The sequence below is a fragment of the Ambystoma mexicanum genome, chromosome 3q (genome assembly GCF_040938575.1).
Source record: "Ambystoma mexicanum isolate Mex_15411 chromosome 3q, UKY_AmexF1_1, whole genome shotgun sequence".
NCBI classification, from domain to species: Eukaryota; Metazoa; Chordata; class Amphibia; order Caudata; family Ambystomatidae; genus Ambystoma; species Ambystoma mexicanum.
The window spans coordinates 23,708,337-23,728,994 of NC_090926.1; the positions used below are offsets into that span (position 1 = coordinate 23,708,337).

The 20,658-nt window shown below is 46.1% G+C and overlaps 1 protein-coding gene across 1 annotated transcript in view; it reads left to right on the forward strand.

The window, feature by feature from the left end:
- The window catches only part of FAM227A (family with sequence similarity 227 member A), a 450,054-nt gene that overhangs the window by 288,704 nt on the left and 140,692 nt on the right, over nucleotides 1–20,658 (forward strand). The gene's annotated exons all lie outside the window — the stretch shown is intronic.

The following is a 20,658-nucleotide window of genomic DNA, read 5'->3' on the forward strand; positions in this document are numbered from 1 at the left end:
ATATAACAAAAATGCAAAGGCCAAGTAAATACAAGTATGGTAAAAGAATGCAGAATGCAAGAATATATACAGGTATGGTACAAGAGTGCAGGACATAAGTACCGGGTGTGAATCACACATACAGAGACATTAGTTATCGTTAGATTTGAGCCACTTGATATAACCGAGTCTGAACTTCGGATAAAGTTGATCTTCTCTAATGGGATGTGGCAGGAAGTTCCAAAGTTGGGCCGCTTTGACAGGGAAACTGCCGCCACCGACCTTGGGAAGCTTGAATCTGGGGATAGTGAGGCATTTGGTATTAATTAGTCTCATGGGTCTAGTGGAGGTTCTCCTTTGGAATCTGTTCATGAGATAGCTAAGGGCAGCATTATTTTGTGCTTTATGGGCGAGGGAGGCTGTTTTTAACTAAATTTTGTTGAAGTGGAAAGCCAGTTATTTTGGCGCCTTAACGCGGATATGTGTGATCTTTTGGTCACGCCAAGTGCCGCCCTTAAGGCATTGTTTTGGAGGATTTGTATCTTTTGGATACTTAATTTATTGGCACCAACGTATAATGCATTGCACTAGTCGAGCCTAGAGAGGATAAGGGCTCTAGCCAGGATAATGCAATTGTCATCAGAAAGAAAATGTTTGGCAGTTCCGATGAGCTTACATGTGTAGGCCGTGGGGGAGGCCATGGTGTTTACTTGTTTAGCAAAAGAGAGGGTGCAGTTGAAGTAGAAGCTGAGGGTCTTTACCTCCTTAGCCACCTTAATGAGGTTGCCATCAATTACGAAGGATGAGTAATCCTGGCTTAGTTTCTTGAGGTTGGTGTGGTTACCCGTGAAACACTTGTGTATAGGCACATTAGAAATGCCATTACAAATCATCCCCAGGATGATGATCTCCGTTTTGTCGTCATTCAGGCATAGACCATGGGTCGCCATCCATGCCTGTATGATGAGATGCACCCTATTCACCAATGCAAAATCCTTGACGTAATCCCAGAAAGTGGGAGGAGAATCTGTGTATCATCTGCATAGTTAGTGTAGGCGATACCAAAATTATCCAGATCATCGAAAAGAGGCTTAGTAAATATGTTGCATATGGACGGGAGACACAAGAACCCTGGGGCACCCCGCACGTGATGGGAATGGGATCTGCTCCTGTTGAGGGGGAAAAAACCCTCATAGTCCTGTCGCTTAAGAAGGACTCAATCCATTTTATGGCCTCTTTTGAGAAATGGGCAGCTGAATCGAGGTGTCTGCATAAGAACTTGTGATCCACAAGGTTGAATGCAGCCGAAGGTCGAGAATTAGGAGGAGGGCTGTTTTCCCTTTATCTTATCTCATCGACTTTTGACTTCAAGTCGATAAGGGCGGGGGGCGGAAACCTGATGGTCGTGCTCCTAGGAGTTTGTGGAGTTCCAGATACTTTTGAATTTGGAGATAGGCAATCTTATCAAGTATTTTTAGCAGGAAGGGTAGTGTTGTAATGGGGCGGTAATTTGTAGGTATGAGTGGATCTAGGATTTGTTTTTTTAGTAATGGGAGCACCCATGATTGTTTGAGATTGGATGGGACGATGCCAGATGCAAATCAGGCGTTAATGAGTTTAAATATAAAATGGGCAAGTTCTCTTGCAACGTCTTTTATGAGCTGGGCTGGGCAGAGGTCGCCCTGGCAATTGGAAGGCTTGATGATGTTTTGGTGAAGTTAAATCGGGTAGTCAGGTTAGATGGAGTTTTCTTCGAGAGGGAGTCAGAGGTAATGTGATTAGGATGGGAGGGATGGTTTAGAGATGGTTTTTTTTGGGCTATTTTATTTTGAAGGGTGGTGACTTTGTTAGAGAGGGCCTGTCATCTGTCTGAGCACCATGTTTTATCCTTAGTACAAATGTCAGTAGGGTTAGGACACTCTAGTTGCTTTAGGATGGTAAACAGTTCCTTCATACTGGAGTTTGCGCTAGATATGCGTTTGTTGTAATAATTACGTTTGGCCAAGTAGATTTCCTTTTTGTATTGTGATGATATTTCGGTAAGTTTAGTTCTGTTGGCTGCTGATGGGAGTAGTCTCCAGGTAGATTCACAACTTCTCATTAGGAGTCGTAAGTCTTTAAGCTGTGAGGTGAACCATTTATTCAGATGAGTTTTGGGCTTGCTAGGTCTAAGTTTGATGGGTGTAATAATGTCAGGTGAGGTTAGCATAATTTTGTTATACTCCTTAACAAGCGTTCCAGGGTCTAGGTTGTCCCCAAGCGAGTTAAGGGTAGGAAGGATGGCAGGGATCACTTTATCCATAGTAATGTTCTTTTTGTTTCTTGTTGGGCAGGGTGGGGTAGTAGGAATAGCTAAGGTAAGTGGTCTGGTAGTTAAAAGTACAAAGGACAGGAGGAAGTGGTCAGTCCAAGGTTGCAAGGTGATGGAAGTGATGGTGGCAGTGCAGTTGTATTCCGCCACCCAATCAAGGGATCTACCTTTCTAATGGGTAGGTTCTGTGATTTTTTGGGATAGGCCGAGTTTGGATAGGATGTTAGCGGTGGCATATTTATCTGATGGGTCGTTGAAACCCAGGTTGAAGTCTCCCAAAACTAATAATTGATGGTCATTTTAAGGTTGTTGGACAGAAGAGTGTAAATGTCCTCCTCAAACGTCCCAATAGGACCAGGGTGTCTGTAGATAAGGTGAATGGTTAGGGTCTGGGAGTTGACTAATGGGAGTTTAGCTGTGAGGACTTCACAGGATTGGGTAATTTGGGTGGGAGCTAGTCACATAGAAAGGCTGGATTTGGTAATGATGGCGATACCTCTGCCTCATGCTTTGTCCCTGTCCTGTCTAAGTATTGTGTAACCATCAGGGATAGCTAAAAAAAAGAAAGGGTCCTGCTGCTTCATGCAGCCATGACTCAGTGATGGTAAGAAAGTCCAAGTTGTCTGCCAGTATCAAGTCAGCGATGTCTGTGGCATGAGCCACCAAGGACCTTACGTTTATTAAGGCTGCTTTGAGTGGGAGGGCAGATGTTATGGTGGTCGCTGGTGTAGCAGTTAGGTCTACTTTCTTGGTTTTATGCACAATGTATTGTTTGGTGGTAGCTTGAGGGACCCACTTGATAATGTTAGGATTATCATTGGTAGTCTTCTGGCCAATCGGGAGATTCGTTTTGTTGCTAACTATGGGTAGGGTTCTGGCGAGTGGTTTGTAGAGTTTGCTAAATCGTGATCGGAGTTTGGAGTTTCTAGCGTCTAGAGTGCAAGGATTACTTGGGAGTAGGCTCGGTCTGAGGTAGCTCAGATGTCCATTGGGTTGGGGGCTGTTTGATGTCAATTTGGACAGGGAGAATAGGGCTTGTGTGTTCAATGTAATGAGGCACCCAAGCAAGTTGAGCAAAGATAGAATGCTAGTACACCAAAGGTTATGGGTGAACGTATGCATGTTGCACATGATATGGGCGTGAGTATTTAGTGGTGCGGACAGTACAGAGATTAACATACACTTGAGTAGAAGGTCGATGAGCAGGCCTAGGCCGGTATCCCAGGGTACAAGTAATAATCTAGGTAGGCAATTGGCTGGGTTAGACCTCGTTATCAACCAAGGAGAATTAATTCTGTGGGCTCAGCAGGAGTTAGCTGACGTTCTGGCTACAGGCTAGAGTAGTGCGGGTGTGGCTAGCATCCAGTCTAAAGTCTAATCCTATGACAGTGCAAACTAACAGGCAGGCTGCGAAATGAGGCTAGAACAAAGATATGGTATGCTAATTCTATATTTGCATATATAGGGAGTCAATATTTAGAATATGGTTTAATTGTGTAGACTCAATTAAGATATCAGGGTAGGCCAGTCCGATTTGGTTTATAAATGGGGGCATCCAAACTCTAGGATAGAATCGTTCTTCCGTGAAGTGGATCCTGCATGTTAGGACTTGCTTACGGGCAGTTGGATATAATGATCTATGGTATTTTCCGTCAAAAAGTAGAAACTGAGAGCCGGATCAGTGCTCATCCATCTGTTGCCCTGAGGAATTATTGGGAAACTAAAGGTTGCAGAGGCTATGAAGTCTATTTCGACAGTATGCAACCAAGATATTTACGCTGATTATATGCTAAACTTTGACTTCGTATTTTGCCAGTGGCTGTTTTACGAAACGCATGGAACCCTATTGAAACAAATAAATGACTGTACTGTAAGGACATGGTAGAAACTGTTGAGCATTTCTCCTTGCTTGCCCTTTATACTTGCTATACAGAAAAGCCTATTTGAAACCAAGGTTTCGAGAGTTTGATATTAGGACTGTTAGTGAAGCCATATCTCTCTCTAGAAGAACTGATAATGCTGTAAATGTACTTGCCGTAGTAAAATACATTTTCAGGGCATGGTTGAAGACATCTGCTTACCTGTCGGAGCATGTATAATGGTTATGTTCCTCACAAGCTTATAGATGAAATTATGAGGAGGGTGTTCTAATTACTACTGGCTTTTGAGATGTAAATTGCATATATTTCCTGCAATCATACAGAGTTTGGGATGTGCATCTCCTTATTAATGTTTTTAACCTAAGCATTTGACTGTATTTGTATTCTGTTTTAATGGGATTTTATTGTATTGTTGTTGTGTTTTGCTGACTTTTATGGCGCACCGCCGAAATAAAGTATGTTTGACTGATTATCAAGAATTTTAAGTTATACAACAGATCACATAACAATTTAACTGTTACAATTAAACAAGATGTTTTTTGACAAAAGAGGACCTGATATAGACATATAGTTAAACTCTGTCAGGAAATGTAGTCCTTAAAGGAAAACCAAGCCCCTCTGAACTTTCACACCTCCCTCTCTTATCTGAACAAACCTTTCTCCATAATATAGGCATGGCGAATCTCAGTACCCCAAACCTCAAAGGAGGGGTAGGCTGGGGACTTCAAGATTCGTCACCATGAGAGCTGCAATCCCTCAACTCCCAGAATGAAGACCCTGCCATCTTTCTCAATTCGGGCCCCTAAAATCTTTTGACCTTGAAATGTACATTATCTACAAAGGTCTGATACCACCCTTATTTCCATGTTATATGACATAAGGTTCCTATTGCATGCTTTATAGACTCAAAAAGTGCTTGACTCTGTGATGCCCCTCGCGAACAGCTTCTTTGGAGACCAGTAGTCCTGATATAATATCTTGGACTGGCAGGCCCGGATTTCCCTGCAATCAAGGGAGCCCTCATTCATAATCCAGCACGGATCTATGTGATCACTTCGAAAAGAAAATGTCAAACAAAAATGCAGAATACATTTTTTTCCTCACATTTCCCCACAATTATATGCAGGGCGAGCCTCCCGCTGCCCTCGCCCATACTCCCCTTATATTGTTTACTACTCTGGTTCTATGTTGTTACATCGGCAGGTATTTTTTCTTGGAGTTTTTTTGTCAAAAATGTTGCCTGAAAAAAATCATCAATTTTTTTATATTTGGGGGATTTCTCCCAGCCCATCCCCTCGCTATTATTTAGTCCCTATTCCCCAGACAACACCTACTCCTTATTTCCCCTTACCTCCAACCCCCCTATTTTTCGTTGTTTCTTCGGCCAAAGAGTTTCTGCAGTAAAATCACAGAAACAATACCTGGTGATGGAATAACGTCATACCATTCATCTATACCCCACCCACCAGCACATATAATTGCAGGGAAATGTCTATTTTCGTCTTCGAAATTTTCTGTGGCTCAGTAATTGACTGATTCCATCCAGCACTAAGACACCCATTCACATCTCTCCCCAGGTTCCTCAACCAGTACCCGAGAAGGCTCCTGTTGACATCACCATCCAGAATTAGATTGGCACAGATGATCGATGCCCCAAGCGGTTGTCTCTCCAGCATTTTCAAGTCCTCCTGGACCGTATGCATACTTCGTTTATTACGTCATTCAGGTCCAAGACTGCCAAGACACCGTAATTCTACTGGTATTCACCAGAGAAGGAGCTGTCCATGCCCTTCTCTCTGAACTCAGCATGTTACCCAGTGGCTAATCCTATCACTGACATGTCTTACTCTGCACATAAACAGTTCATACCCAAGACCAAAATAATGTTCTTCCCTTCTGAGTGATGGCAGAGTTAAGACTGAGCAAAGCTACTGGATAGATATGGGTCCAATCCTTGCAGCCTGCACGGCTGTACCCACTATGTCCTCAAAAAATCTGGTCAACAATTTCTTCTCTGGTGCATTTTTTTTTTCAGCACATGTATTTATTGTTTTGTAATAGCCAACGAAAATACGACAATAACAACAGTACAACATTTTTTTTAAATGGAACCATCAGGGTAAAGCGTACTTTAGCGCACACATATTACAAGCAGTGTTATAAAACAAAATACTCTTTCCCTGCATCACAATAGAAGTGGAAAAACAACGCCAGATAAGTAGAATTTGGTGTATGTAACGACAGTGTTGGGATAACTCAGCACTCCCCCATTTGTCCCAGAGCTTACCATATTTGTAAGGGCAACCCCTTGATCTGCATATTTGTTCTTCGACCGCCATGTAGCTATCCATGTGCCAAATCCACTTAGACAACCTAGGCACCTCTCCTGCCCCCCAATGCATGGCGATATTCCTCTTGGCCACAATCAGTGGGTTGGATATAAACAATATCTTATACCGCAAGTAGTCTGTCTCGCCCCATATTCCAAGTAATATCTACTTCGGATCCGTCAGTACCAGCTGAGACACCACCGATGACACCCTGCGTAGCATCTTAAACCAGAAATTCTGGATTTGTCGGCGTAGCCATTTTGTGTGATAAAACGTCCCCAGTGTGGTATGACATCATAAATAGCTAGAATCTGCTACCAGACCCCACTTAAACAGCAGTTTCCGGGTGTAATAGGTTCTTTACAGGAATTTCAATCGGATAAGTCTGAAACGGGCTTGGATAGCTATCTCTCTAGGTGCCATTAATGCCTCTTGCCACTCTTCTGACTCAATGGGGCCCAAATCATTCCCTCATTTTTGTTGAAGTTTCATGAAGGGACGTGCAGCAAAACTACAATGGATTTGGTACAAAGTCGAGATTGCCTTCTGGGCAAGAAGTTCTCTATTTATGTTGGCTTCCACCAGGGTTTGTTCCAGACAGTCCTACCTCCCTCTGGAACCACATGGGGTGCCCGGAATTGGACATATTGATAATTGTTCACAGTTGACAATTGTGAGCTTTGCTGCAGCTCCTAGAATGACTGTAAGCGGCACTCTGAAAGCACATCTCCCATAACGACTATATTTCTGGTGTGCCATTGAGCCACAAGCGTCAACTTCTCTAATTCGGGCATGACCCATTTGTTCCATATTGGGGACTTCAACATCACCTCTCCCTCCCAACCCGTTGTGCGATAGACGGCAATCCAACCACATCCACCCTACCATGTAATGTTTGCATTGGGTCCGTACTGTGAGAAACCTGAAGGTGTCTCACCCGCTTGTCCCCGAGGATCTGTCATCCAGGTGGCCAGGACACAGCCTTTACTTTTGGATCCAGTTCCTGGGGGTGGACCAGTGCGGAAGGATCACCTGGGTGAGCGGTATTCGCGAGTGCGAGTGGGGCACCGGATGGCGAGACACGGTATCCCCTTCCCTGTAACACCTTTACCCCATCGTACCAGGTAGCATATTTAGGAACTCAAACCCCCACCCTTCACAACACAAACACTTTCTTACGGACAGTCCGCTATGAGAGAAAATGGACTAACACCCGAGCCATATACCTGACATGTCCCAATACAATGGTCAGGCAATTACTGACCATCACACACCTGACTTCCATTACACTTCCCCACGTGGATAAAAGGAGGAGCACAAGAGCAGACTCTGAGCAAGGCAAAGCACACGAGGAAGCAGCAATTCCAAGATGGCAGTTTAACCCCAGGAGAAAGACGGCAAAACTGAAGGGGATCGCAAGGAGAGACGTGACCTTGACCTTTTTCGACGAGGAACCATTACTTTCTCGAACCCTCCAGAATAGAAAGCGTAAGACCAAGAGACCAGGCTGAAGAATCCTGCATTGTGTGTCGGAGGTGCCCAGGGCCATCCCGCGTCGATAATCAAGGAGGGGAGAATCACTTGCCGTTGTGGTAGTGTCCTTGGCTCCTACAAAAAAGCAGCACCAGTGAAATCAACACAGCCCATGAGTTGGGGATACTGATATTAGACCGGTCTGTGTTGAAGGTTGCAAACGGCATCATTGTATGGTGAGCGCTGAAGCGAACAGTCTATGAAAGGCATGTGATAACCAAGGCGAGTAAAAACTGAACAACAAGTGAGTGATTGAACTTTGAAACCAAGACACGATACCCATGACAGAGTGGTTTGGCTCTGCATGCTTGCTCATTCGAAGGTCTCTGTAAGGTATCCAACAGAGAGTTGTGAAATGTGAAAGAGTGGCGAAGAACTATATATTGAAGTGGTCCTGCAACGGGTCAAGCAAAATCCTGTGCACAATCGAAAGTATTCGATGCTGATACTGCCAATCAAGTTGATGACAAAATAGAGAGAGTTGGTCCGAGCCCAAACAGCAGAGATCAATTGAATAAGTGGATGACAAAATAGAGAAATTAGGTCCGAGCCCGAACAAGGGCGATCAATTGAAAGCTTTTGGGATAAAGCAAGTTTGTGTTAAAGTGAATTAAAATTGGTCTGAGCCCAGTGGAAGGAGACTGATTGGCATTGTGTTACAACGGTTCTGAGGCCGGCTGAGGGGGATCTGAGGTGAAGCGTGAATCACCCGAGAAATTGTATACGTGGAAATCCTACGAAGATTGTGTTGTAGGGGATCTGAGGACGGCTGAGCGTGATTCCGAGGTGGATAGTGAATCACCTGAGAAATTGATTGCGTGTCAAATCCAAAGAGGAAAGGAACTTTTTTTTGGTTTTTCGCATCAAGCCCTCTGTAAGAGGAGACTTTGAAAGGCAAAGAGACTTGGGCACAGAAGGCCCTGATGCTAATGTTTGAACTGCACCCTCGTGCTAGAGAAGCCAGAGACTCTGCTAACTCGAGTGTACCCCCTTATCCCATGCTGAAAACATGGGGAAGGGAGGCCAACGGCCTGAACATCATGACATATCATTGCTTGAACACTTCTTTTTTTAATGTAACATTGTTTTGGAATTCCCGATCAGGGTTCATAGTGGGGGCATTGTGGAGGATATACAAATACCTTGGTAGCATAATTTTAAACATTGCTGCCCTCCCCAGCAGGGACAAGGGCAGAGCCGACCAGAACTTATTGTCAACAATACACCGTTTGGTTATGGGTGTCAAATTGTGCCTGAGGAAGGTGGCGGAATCCCAACAGACCTGTATGGCCAGGTATTTAAATGAGCCAACAGCTACTTTGAAGGTACAATCTTCTTAAATTGCTCCAGGACCCCCTTGTAGTAGAAATAGGATTGACTTGCTGTAGTTGACTTGGAGGCCACTATGCCATCCATGCATTTGTCTGATCTCTATTATCTTGGGGATCGACCTCTGGGGTTCCCCTACAAACAGCAGCAGAAATTCCACATACGAGACACAGGGCCTCATCACGAGTTGGGCGGTATCCCACCTGTAATACCGCCCAACTATAATAGCGTTAACATCAACCGGTCTGGCGGTATTACTGCCGGATCACGGGTTGGGCGTTAACAGTAAATCCCCATTCCGTCCATTGGATCCCATGGGGCATTTCTGGCGCAAATACTACGCGCTAATACAGCCAGCGGTAATTGTGCTGAAAACAGGGTGCTAAATGAGATTTTCACTTCCAGAAAAAAGCTGGATGTAAAACAGCCCATTTAGCGGCCAACTCATGATAGGGCCAACACTTAAATGCGGCGGTAATACCGTTACTGCTGCATTTAAGGGCTACTGCCCAACTCATGATGAGGCCCACAGTCTTCCTGTCCCGATGGCCACACAAATCCCTTCAATAGGGGATCCCCCCTGAGCCAGATCACCAGTTTCGATAGCTAGGATAAGTGACAGAGAAACTGGCAGCCCTGGCACATGCCTCTTTCCAATGGGAAATGCTGAGAGGTCAGCCCGTTAACTCGGACCTTCGTCAGGGAGCACTTTTACAACAGTCGAATCCATTGCAGGAAATGTCGGCCTGAAACCTATACCCGACAACACCGCCCAGACAGATTCCCAGTATACTGAATCAAAAGCCATTTTGAAATCAATGACCACTATTGCCAGTGGGTCTGGGATGCAGTTAACCTTATCCCGGACCACCTGAAGTCTTAGTATATTCATTTGAGTTGGCCTATCTCGCAAAAATCCTTTTTGATCCGGATGGATCAATGCAGGCGGGATCTTAATCTGGGGAAGGCAGTCTGGAAAGAAAGGCTGCAGACCCCTGTCTAGGACTGTCTGGGCACGTACAGCACTTTTGTAACTCCGAAACTCCTAACCAACTCCGAGATAGGCCAAGCTCCAGTTGAGCCCAATGCTCCTGCCAAAACTATCATTTCTCAAATGCACCGCTCTCTAACATTATCTCCCTCAACACATGGTAAGAAGAGCGTTGCTCCCATTACTCCCTACTGACTCAATCCTTGATCTGCCTCAACTTTTAAAACCTTGCTCTCAACCCATTTCTGCATTTTCATTGCAGATACCCCTAGCGAAGCCCCCCTAAGCCTCATGGGTCTCGTTCTCCTACCTCCATTGTGGTGCTGTCCACCTCACTTTGCCTCTCCCACTCGCCGTGCCAGTGTGTTATCAAAGTGGCTGGCCGATCCGGGTGCACTGATGATCTACCTACACTCTAAAACAATGCCTGTCTTAAACCGAAGGACACCCACACTGTTGGTAAGGGTAAAAACATTCTAAACATCCCTAACTCAGATTCCGTTACCCGCACACCCGATGTAGCCCCTATTCTCATTGGGCGTGACTTACCCAGAGTGTGCTGTATGGCCATCCTCATTCAAATTTGCAGTTTTCCACAACTATGATTACTGTTTGTAACAACCTACTGCGCCCTTCTGTTTTTTTACGTTCCCCTGTACACCTTGCTGGGATCCTGCATGTCCAAATTGCTGCATTATGGACCCAGCTAGGGGGGCATGTATTGCAATATATTCTTATGACTTAATTCTTAATGTATCGTACCATCATACTATACTGTAACTGTAATCTGCGCTTTCTGCTCTACTGTTCCCTTTCTACACCCTTCTCTGATCCTGCATGTCCAATTTGCTGCACCACGGACACAGCTAGGGGGGCATGTCTTGCAACATATTTTAATGACTAATGTCTCTATGTATTGTCACACTATACATTACTGCAACTGTAACTAGTGCCTAGATGCCTGAGGGCTTTGTGCGCTGATATAAATGTAAAAATAAATGAATTAATCAATCTCAGCACTAAAACTTTGGCCAATATTTTATACTCCATGTTAAGGCGCAAAATAGTCCGATAAGAAGCACACTCATTATGTGGTTTGTCTTTCTTGGGTATGACATGATGCAAGTCCTGGGTCATTCTTCTCTCACCCCTGCTATCCTTGAACATTGACAACATTGGTTAAACCATCACGTTGCTAAACCTATTCGATAGCTGTGCTGGGAAATCATTCAGTCCTGGCACCCTCCCAGACTGAAGTGATGATATTGCTACAGTCACTTCCTCCTGCGTAATGTCAGAGCCTCTGCTTGTAGACACGTAGGTTATGGGAAGGTGATCTCTTCTATCGGGTCTGTATATGCAGGTCTACACTGAACCTTTGGAACCACGTATAAATGCTTATAGTAATTCGCGAATGTCTCGCAGATCTTGCTGTCTTCCACAACCACTTCCCCGGCCACCGTGCTAATGCTGTGTACATATCTGGGGGGCAAGGCCTGTTGTTCCAGCCGTTCCATCTGTTTCCCAGCTTTATCCCAGCCCTCGTATACTCTAGCGTGGGCTGCCAAATGGGCTGTGTTGGTGTTGGTTGCAAGGGTACGGTAAGAGTCCCTCTCCCGCAACAGCTTGCGCTCACTTCCCAGGATCGATCAGTAAGAAATTGCTGTATCAAACGCATCAGCAGAAGTTCAATGTCTGTCGTCTTTGCAAGCCTCTCCCGTTCCCTGGCGGCAAGAACCGAAATTGCCGCCCCCACCGTATAACTGCCTTATAACTTTCCCAAAGTATCCTGGAGATCTTCACTGAAGGGGTGTTCAACTCAAAGTATTCCACAGTTTTATCCTGCAGCTTCCTTACCACCTCCAGCAATCCCAAAAAATATGCATTTAGTCTAAAGGAAGAGCGGTCCTTCAACAGTGCCTTACCCATAGAAAGCAGCAACGGAGAGTGATCGGAAATTCCTCTTGGCAGGAGCTGTGCATCTGTAACCCTGTTAGAGTCTGAGCTGGACTAAAAAAAGTCATCAATCCTAATCCACAAGGAGAGATGGGGCCCCGAGTGGAAGGAATAGCCTAGTTTGTGTGGGTGCAAGCTTTGCCATACATCCACTAAACCAATTGGGAACACTGTGAGAAACCTGACGGTGTTCTCACTTATAGACCCCAAGGATTCTTTGTTTAGGTGGCCAGGGCACCTTTGATATGATATGATATTGTATTTATATCGCGTCCATACAGTGTTTCAGAGCGCGACGAGGCAAGGGAGGGGAACAAGGGAGGAAAAAACAACGATCTTACTAGGCCCAGTGACATTTAGAACGTGCAAGTGCAGGGGAGAGGGAAGGGGGAAAGTGCAAGGGGCAGGCGAGGAGTGGAAAGTGCTGAACACGTGATCAAAACAACAATAGTTAGTGCGGCCACCAGGTGGTAAGTGCAAGACTAAGGCGCAGACAACAGATGTCTAATAAGTGCAGGAAGCGGACTGTAGGGTTGTAGATACAGACCCAAGTGCAAGGGTTGCCAGGAGACAGTGCGGGTATGTGGCTGGGTGGGCAGGGATCTGGGCCCGAAATCAGAGGGTGCCAGGTGTCCAGTGCAGAAGCAGACAGAGATCAGCAGGGGAGAGGAAGAGCGAAGGCAGAAGCAAAGAGAAAGGTCTTGAGGTGCTTCCAGAACCAAAGATGGCTCTCAAGTTTCAGAGAGGCAGGGAGGCTGTTCCAGAGGGAGGCCCCAGCCGCAGAAAGAGATCTACCCCCAACTCATTGCTTGGAGACGTGACTGACCCAGAGGGAGTTGGAGGCGGAGGATCGAATAGCTCGAGTAGGATGGTATTTCCGAAGGAAGAGTTGAAGTTATTTCGGTCCCAGGCCCCAGAAGGCCTTGTGGACAATGCAAAGGGTCCTGAACTTAATCCTAGCAGCCACTGGGAGCCAATTAAGAGATTTGAGGGCTGGAGAAATACGATCCCTGGGCTTGAGGCCAAGGACAAGTCTCGCAGTCCTGGTCTGGATAAGCTGCAGAGGGCGGAGAGTAGTTGCAGGCAGATTTAGAAAGAGGCTGTTGTCCAGCCTAGAGAGAACCAGTGATTTTCTGGGGGAAAGGAAGGATACCTCTGAAGAGGTGCAGTTGGTAGTTTGACTTCTTAGAGACGTCAGAGATGTGTGGAGAAAAGGAAAGCGTGGTGTCGAAGATGACCCCGATGGTCTTAGCCTCACAGGTGGGAGCAAGGAGAGGGCCAAGGGAGGCCGGCCAGAGAGTTACAGGAAAGGAAGGTGCAGGTGTGCCGATGAGGAGGATCTCTGTCTTACTGGCATTATGGCAGAGGTCGTTGGCGGCACACCACTCCTGGATTGCAGACAGTCAGAGATGAGAGAGGGAGAAGAGTTGGCAGAGGGGAGCCTGTAATCGAGCTGAGTGCCATCCGCATATCACTGGAAATTGGAGCAGAAAGCAGCAATGTGGTGGGCAAGGGGTGCCAGGTATTGGTTGAAAAGCGAGGGAGAGAAGTTAGACCCCTGGCGAACACCACAGGTAGAGATTGAGATAGAGGAAAGGAAGGACCCAAATTGGACCTGGGAGGGTCAGTTCGAGAGGAAGAAGGTCAGGCAGGCCAGGGCCTAATTAGTCATACCCAGGTTATCACAGAGGCGGTTGAGCAGGATGACATGGTTGACCGTATCAAAGGCAGAAGAGAGATAGAGTAGGATGAGGACAGGTGGGATATTAGAATCAAGGTTGGAGAGCATGTCTTGACGGATGTTCAGGAGAGGAGTTTCCGTGCTTCTGGCTGCTCTGAAGCCAGACTGATGGTCATTGAGACAACCAACAGAATCGGTGTGAAGATTAAGCTGGGAGATGGCCAGCTTTTCCAGGCGTTTGCACAGGAAAGGAGTGATAGAGATCGGGCGATAGTTAGCTGGGCTGGAAGGATCGGCTGTGGGTTTATTGAGAAGAGGGTGCACAAGAGAGTGCTTCAGAGGGAGTAGAAGGCTCCAGATGCGAAGAAGTGGTTGCAGAAAGTGGCCAGAGCAGGAGTGAGTGTGTCAATATGGTCCTTGATGGTTTAGAACGAACAGGGAAGAACCTGTTTTGATGAGACTTTCATAGATCAGACTTGTTTGGAAATCTCGTCTGGGGAGAACAGAGGAAAGGAAGAGAAGGAGGCATGAGAGGTGGCTGCAGGGGGGCCGAAGGTAGCGGAGAGAGAAGAGGACGAGAGGGTGGACAGGATGACCTGGGTTTTAGAGATGAAATGAGAAGCCAGGGCCATGCAGAGGGACTGGACGGGGACAGGAGAGGTAGAGACTGAAGCAGGATTGGCCAGCTCCTTGCAGATTTTTAAGAGTTCGTCCGAGTTGTTAGATGCTGGAGAGACACTGGCTTGGATGTGAGCTCTCTTCTTAATGCGGACAGAGAGCTGGTATTGCCTTTGGAGCAGGCGGCAGGCAAGTTTGTCAGAGGATGCACAAGAAGCCTGCCATTTCTTCTCAGCCACCCTACACTTGCGTTTAACCCCTTAACTGCCATGGGTTTCCCCCCCCCCGTACCCAGGCCTTTTTTGGTGATTTCAGTATGTCGCCATTCAATGCCTTGTAACTTTTTTGTTACATGAGATATCTCTTATTATCCCACATGTAAGCGGTCGTAACGGCACCTGGGAATCCTAGTTTGCTGTATGCTGGTGAGAGAAAATAACCAAAAAGGGAGATAATTTGGGTGTTTTTCAAAAAATGCCAATAAAATGATGTACAGAGAAGCCTGTGGTTTTTCCTTGTAAGCGTTATGAACAAATGGTTTGCTGTGCTGAATTCCCCATTTTCCCAGCTTTCAAGAACAGGTTGGTTGGAAATATTTTGATATGGTTATCAACCGTTTTGTGAGAGATAGGCGATTTTGGCCGTTTTTTCCAATAGGACATGCGTGGACGGAATGGAAGAAAACGGTAGGAAAGCTGAACGGGAGGACTGGAAAGTAGACAAAATTCCAAGTTTATGACAGGGTTATTTTTGCAGGTGTCATGATGCCTACCCCTGGGACCCAGACCACGTCCAGCAACCCCAGAAGCAGGCATCAAGTTACCCGAAGCTAGCCCAACAACCCCCGCTAGGGGCTATTTGGGTGCAGTCCTGGCGCCTATGTCGCCAGGCTCATATGGAGGGTCAGTCCTGGCGCCATAGGCGCCAGGTTCATAGATTAAAACTTACCTGATGCAGACCATGCTGCAAACTTACCTGATGCAGACCATGCTGCAAGAGCTCCAAGCCAAACAAGGCTTGGAAGGGACTATTTTACCTAGGGACTATTTTTTTACTCGGGTGGGGCTGGGGAGGAATATTTACCTCGGACTACTTTGGAGGCTATTTAAACCACGCCCGAAGAGCAGCACACGCTTCGCGTTATTCTGCATCCAGCAGCGTAACGCTCACCGTGCCTGCAAGTCTGCATCCAGTCATCTGCCACGCCCGCCTCAAGTTTGGAGCTCCTAGAAAAAGGGAGAAAGAAGGAGAAAAGGTTAGAATAAGAGCAATACCTTTGATCCTTACCTGAATTCCTGATCCATCGCGCCTTGGAGCTGGAAGAAAGAAGTTATTTTATGCGCGTTGCCGCGCTGAACTCACCGGCCTTCGCAGCATCTTCACATTTCACCGCATCCTCCTGCATGTTACTGCCGCACTCCGGCACCTAAGGAGAAGACAAAAACAGCAAGGTGAGCCAAGGGAATACACAGAGGAATACCCCCCATAGACTTACCTGATTTTACCACCGGGGATACTATTCTTCTTCACGGGTCGGCGCAGCTTCCACTGCATCCTAGCCGAATGCCGGCCCCTAAGGGGAAACTAAAGGACAGCAAGGTGAAACAAGGGGATCCCTCCTCACCACAAAAGACTTACCTGATTTTACCGCCGGAGGCATTATTCCCCGAGACTTCATACTTTCTCTCAGCGCCTGAATAAGGGAGAAAGCAACAGGTTACATATGGACATTATTTTATCGAACTGTGTTGGATAATACAAATCCTTACCAGAACATTACCGGTTGCCACGAGGAACTCTTCAGTAGGGTCAAGCTGCAACCTGCAAGGAATCGGACAAGAGTGAAAGTCAGGCATTTGAACTCTTACGAACTACATACTTACGGCGTCTTGCCGGGAATATCGGAGTCAATATTGTCCTGGAACTCACCAATTCCCTCGAGCCAGTGAAGCAACTGGTAATCTACGCGCCCCTGCGCTCAATGCAGGATGGCAAGCTCATTTTTTCAAATCATCAGGTGAGACTATAAGAGGGAACATCCAAGGTGATCAGTGGGGAGAACAGCGGGGTGGGGGGATTTACGCTCAACTCCAAGGGTGGTTAATTCCCTTTCTCCACTTGCACAAGAATATTCCTACGGGCCAAGCAAACAAAGCTAGGTGGGCCAGTCCAGTCCGTCATCTCGGCCCTACACGTCACATTGATGGAGACCACAGCAGTCCAGTCCAGATCGACGCCTCTGTGGGAGCCAGGTGAGTGTAACAGCAGGTCAGGCAACAGTTATGTAGGAAAAATTCCATAGTTTGGGGGGGAAAAGCGGGAAAATTACAGAAAAGAAAGGTATGTGGTGGACATGGTTGGCCTGGTACGACAATGGCTTCTATGAATTTTGAGAAATAAAATACTCTGCTACATTCCCCCCACTCTTGCAGTTAGGAAATAGCAATTTAATTGTAATCTTTCACAAAACAAGCAATACCACAAGACAAAAAATGAGCCATGGTACACAGGAGTTTTATGCTGACGGCCTTAAGAGACCTACTTAGCATGTGTAAATAAGGAAAACAAATGTGGTGAGGAAGGGCAAGCATACACTTTTTGAAAGAGCACAGGCAGACCTTTTGAAGGGTAGGTGACTTGTGCAGGTTACAAAAGTGAATAGTGCCTAAAGCAGCGACTAAATGTAGGTCACATTTAGGAAATTAAAGGGTTGTGTGACAAAGGGCAGCAGCAAATGGGTCAGAATGTTATGAAAAACACGCAAAGACAACAAATGTCAAACTTTCCCACAGGTGTCCCGAAGAAAACGGTACCTCACATGTGTGGGTACACCTACCTGGGCGCAAAGGGGAAAGCCTAAAACACGGGTAACCCCCAAGTCTTTTCGCACAGCAGATTTTCAGGAATTTTGCTCATGTGCACACCATACCGATTTGGGCCTAGCCTGTCCAAGCCACCAAGGAAAACTGGGAATCCCATGCGTTTCTGAAAAGAGGGCAACCGTGGGAATCCACAAAGGTCTGACTTGTGCAAATCGGCCCAGAATGTTTTACCCAGAACCCCTGGCGAAGTCCAGAATGTGGCGAAAAAAACACAATTTGCGCACACTTCACTCGGCTCACCCTCCGAAACATGCTGCCAACAACACATGGCCTACCTTCCCGCGTTCCTACAGGTTTCCCGACAAAAATGGTACCTCACATGTGTGGGTGCACCTACCTGGGCGCAAAGCGAAAAGCTTAAAACATGGGTAACCCCAAGTCTTTTCGCACAGCAGATTTTCAGGAATTTTGCTCATGTGCACACCATACAGATTTGGGCCTAGGGTGTCCAAGCCACTAAGGAAAACTGGGAACCCCATGCATTTCTGAAAAGAGGACACCCTTGGGAATCCACAGAGGTCTGACTTGCGCAAATCGGCCCAGAATGTTTTACCCAGAACCCCTGGCGAAGTCCAGAATGTGGCGAAAAAAACACAATTTGCGCACACTTCACTCGGCTCACCCACCGAAACACGCTGCCAACAACACATGGCCTACCTTCCCGCGTTCCCACAGGTTTCCCAATGAAAATGGTACCTCACATGTATAGGTGCACCTACCTGGGCGCAAAGCGAAAAGCTTAAAACATGGGTAACCCCAAGTCTTTTCGCACAGCAGATTTTCTGGAATTTTGCTCATGTGCACACCATACAGATTTAGGCCTAGGGTGTCCAAGCCACTAAGGAAAACTGGGAACCCCATGCATTTCTGAAAAGAGGACACCCGTGGGAATCCACAGAGGTCTGACTTGCACAAATCGGCCCAGAATGTATTACCTAGAACCCCTGGCAAAATCTTAAATGTGGTGAAAAAAACACAATTTGCGCATATTTCACTCGGCTCACCGACCGAAACACGCCGCGGGGCTGGCTTCCCAGTACAGCCTTTCTGTTTTTCGGGTCGGGGACTCCGCAGATGGGGCATCCACCCTCCTGCGACAGGATGGGAGGGAGGAGAAATATGTATATTTATGATTTCAGATTGTCTGTGCCAGTCGAGAAAAGTGCCCTGGGTTGACGAGCAGAGAACATCCACAACTGCCCAGTCTGCCATCTTGGACATCCCTGTTTCTTTAGTATTCAACCATTATTTTATTCCAGATTTCTTAGCTCCTCAAAGTGCAGCGCTAAGAGAAGTACTTGTGCCAATAGTACTGTCTAGTTTTCTTTTTAGATCTCTTACAGGTGTACTCTATTTCCCGGTTGGCTTTCTACACTCTGGTGCCTAACCAGGAACAGACCTTCCATCCAGCTGGATAGCTCTGAAGGAATCTACCATCACCCACGAGGTCTACACTCAATGTTTTCCCCACATAATATATCCATTGATCAGATCTAACAGGCTGTTGCCCCCAGGCAGTAATGTGGACTGTGAATTCAGCTCATACCCTGCCCATTCAACGCTGCTCCCTCTAATCTGATATGGAGAAAATGACCCATTCTATCTTTAGCATCACTTTGATAACGCTCTACTTCTTTGCTGTCCCCACAAGCACTTTCTTTGCCTGTCTTTTCCTCCTTCCACTCAATAATTGGTCAAGGCTTCTCCTTGTCTCAATATCGGAACGCGTATCTTTTGATTGGGGAACTTTAATTTCTTGTTAGCATTAAATAGGGGATCCTTTTTCGTGAGTTCTCAGGAAGCAGGGCATCTGGTTTTAATGTGGGAAATCAAAGGTGCACCTATAAATATAATTCTGAGCTTCTCGTTGAGGAAAACCTGGTTAGTCTATAGCGTGATTTTGCAATTCAAGTAGTTACCATGTTTTTCGTGTCATGGGTAGGGCAACAGATTCCTTTTTCCTACAAATAGGAATCTCGGGGCCTTCATCCCTAAGTGAATTTCGCTGGTTTGGGTGTCTGAGTTGGTGGTAAAGTATAATTTTGCAAAACAACCATCCTATTTTATTTAGATAGAGGCATGGGAAAGTTCAGAACCAAGAGGGTTAGCCTGTCTTATTGATTGCAAATGGATAGGACAGCCTACCCCAAAGGAGTGTTGTAGTGGATTTTTCTCAGTTCCGTAGCTTGCTGAAGGAAAGGCTAACACAAGATCAAAATCCAGCACAACCTTTTCCTGAGCTTGCACAATATACTGCCCCGGGCTTAAGAACTCATAGTCCCTTGCCCAAGGAGTCCTGCGAGTGTGGCCGTGGGTGTTAAGACTTGAAGGAAAAAGGTTTAGGCCTAATTTTGGGAAAGTCTCTTCCACCTTAAGGCTGACTGGGTGGCCGGGCTTTCTCTACAAACCTCAGCCATATTAGATAGCAAGGGCTTTACCGTATTGGCTGGATGGAGGAGTGTTCAACCTCAAGTACCTCCTCCTAAAATATTCTGCGCTAGTGGGTTGAACTTCCAAGTGAAGCCCAGGTATCCATCTTCTGATGCCATGTGTTACATGAGAAGCAGTTGACACCATTTGATAAGGGTTGTAACAAATCTTATTTGTAATCATTAAAGTTTGGGTTGGGGTTCAAGCACAGGCCTCCCAATTCTGAGAGCCAAACAGTAGCCCGATAAGGGGTAGAATCAGTTCAGTGCTAAGATTTTCTTTACAATTCTGCCTTCTGAATCAGGGGTGGCACACCATTGAGTGGCAAGTTATGTCCTCCTAAGCAAGAAGACTGGTTCTGTGATCTGGTTTATATTAATGACATTTAATATGATCTTTGCAGCCTTTATACAATCCAATGTTGACCATGCGATATTTGGGCATGTTTTCATACTTATCTATGCTCTTTAAATGAGAATAACAGCTCTGGAATTGAGGATTGAGCACATCCATGCACTGTACTGAAACTCTATTGTCCTTGGATCACTTTGTATGCACAATGTATGTCACTGCGATAAAACACTGCAGTACTGAAATGTCCCTGTTGCTGTGCAAAATTGATTGGATATATTTGGGGTGGTGAATTGGTGTTGGATATTTGCTAACAATAGTGTCTCAAGTCTGATGGTAGATATTGTTCATTTCCATTACATTATATGATTTTCTCTAATGGTTTAC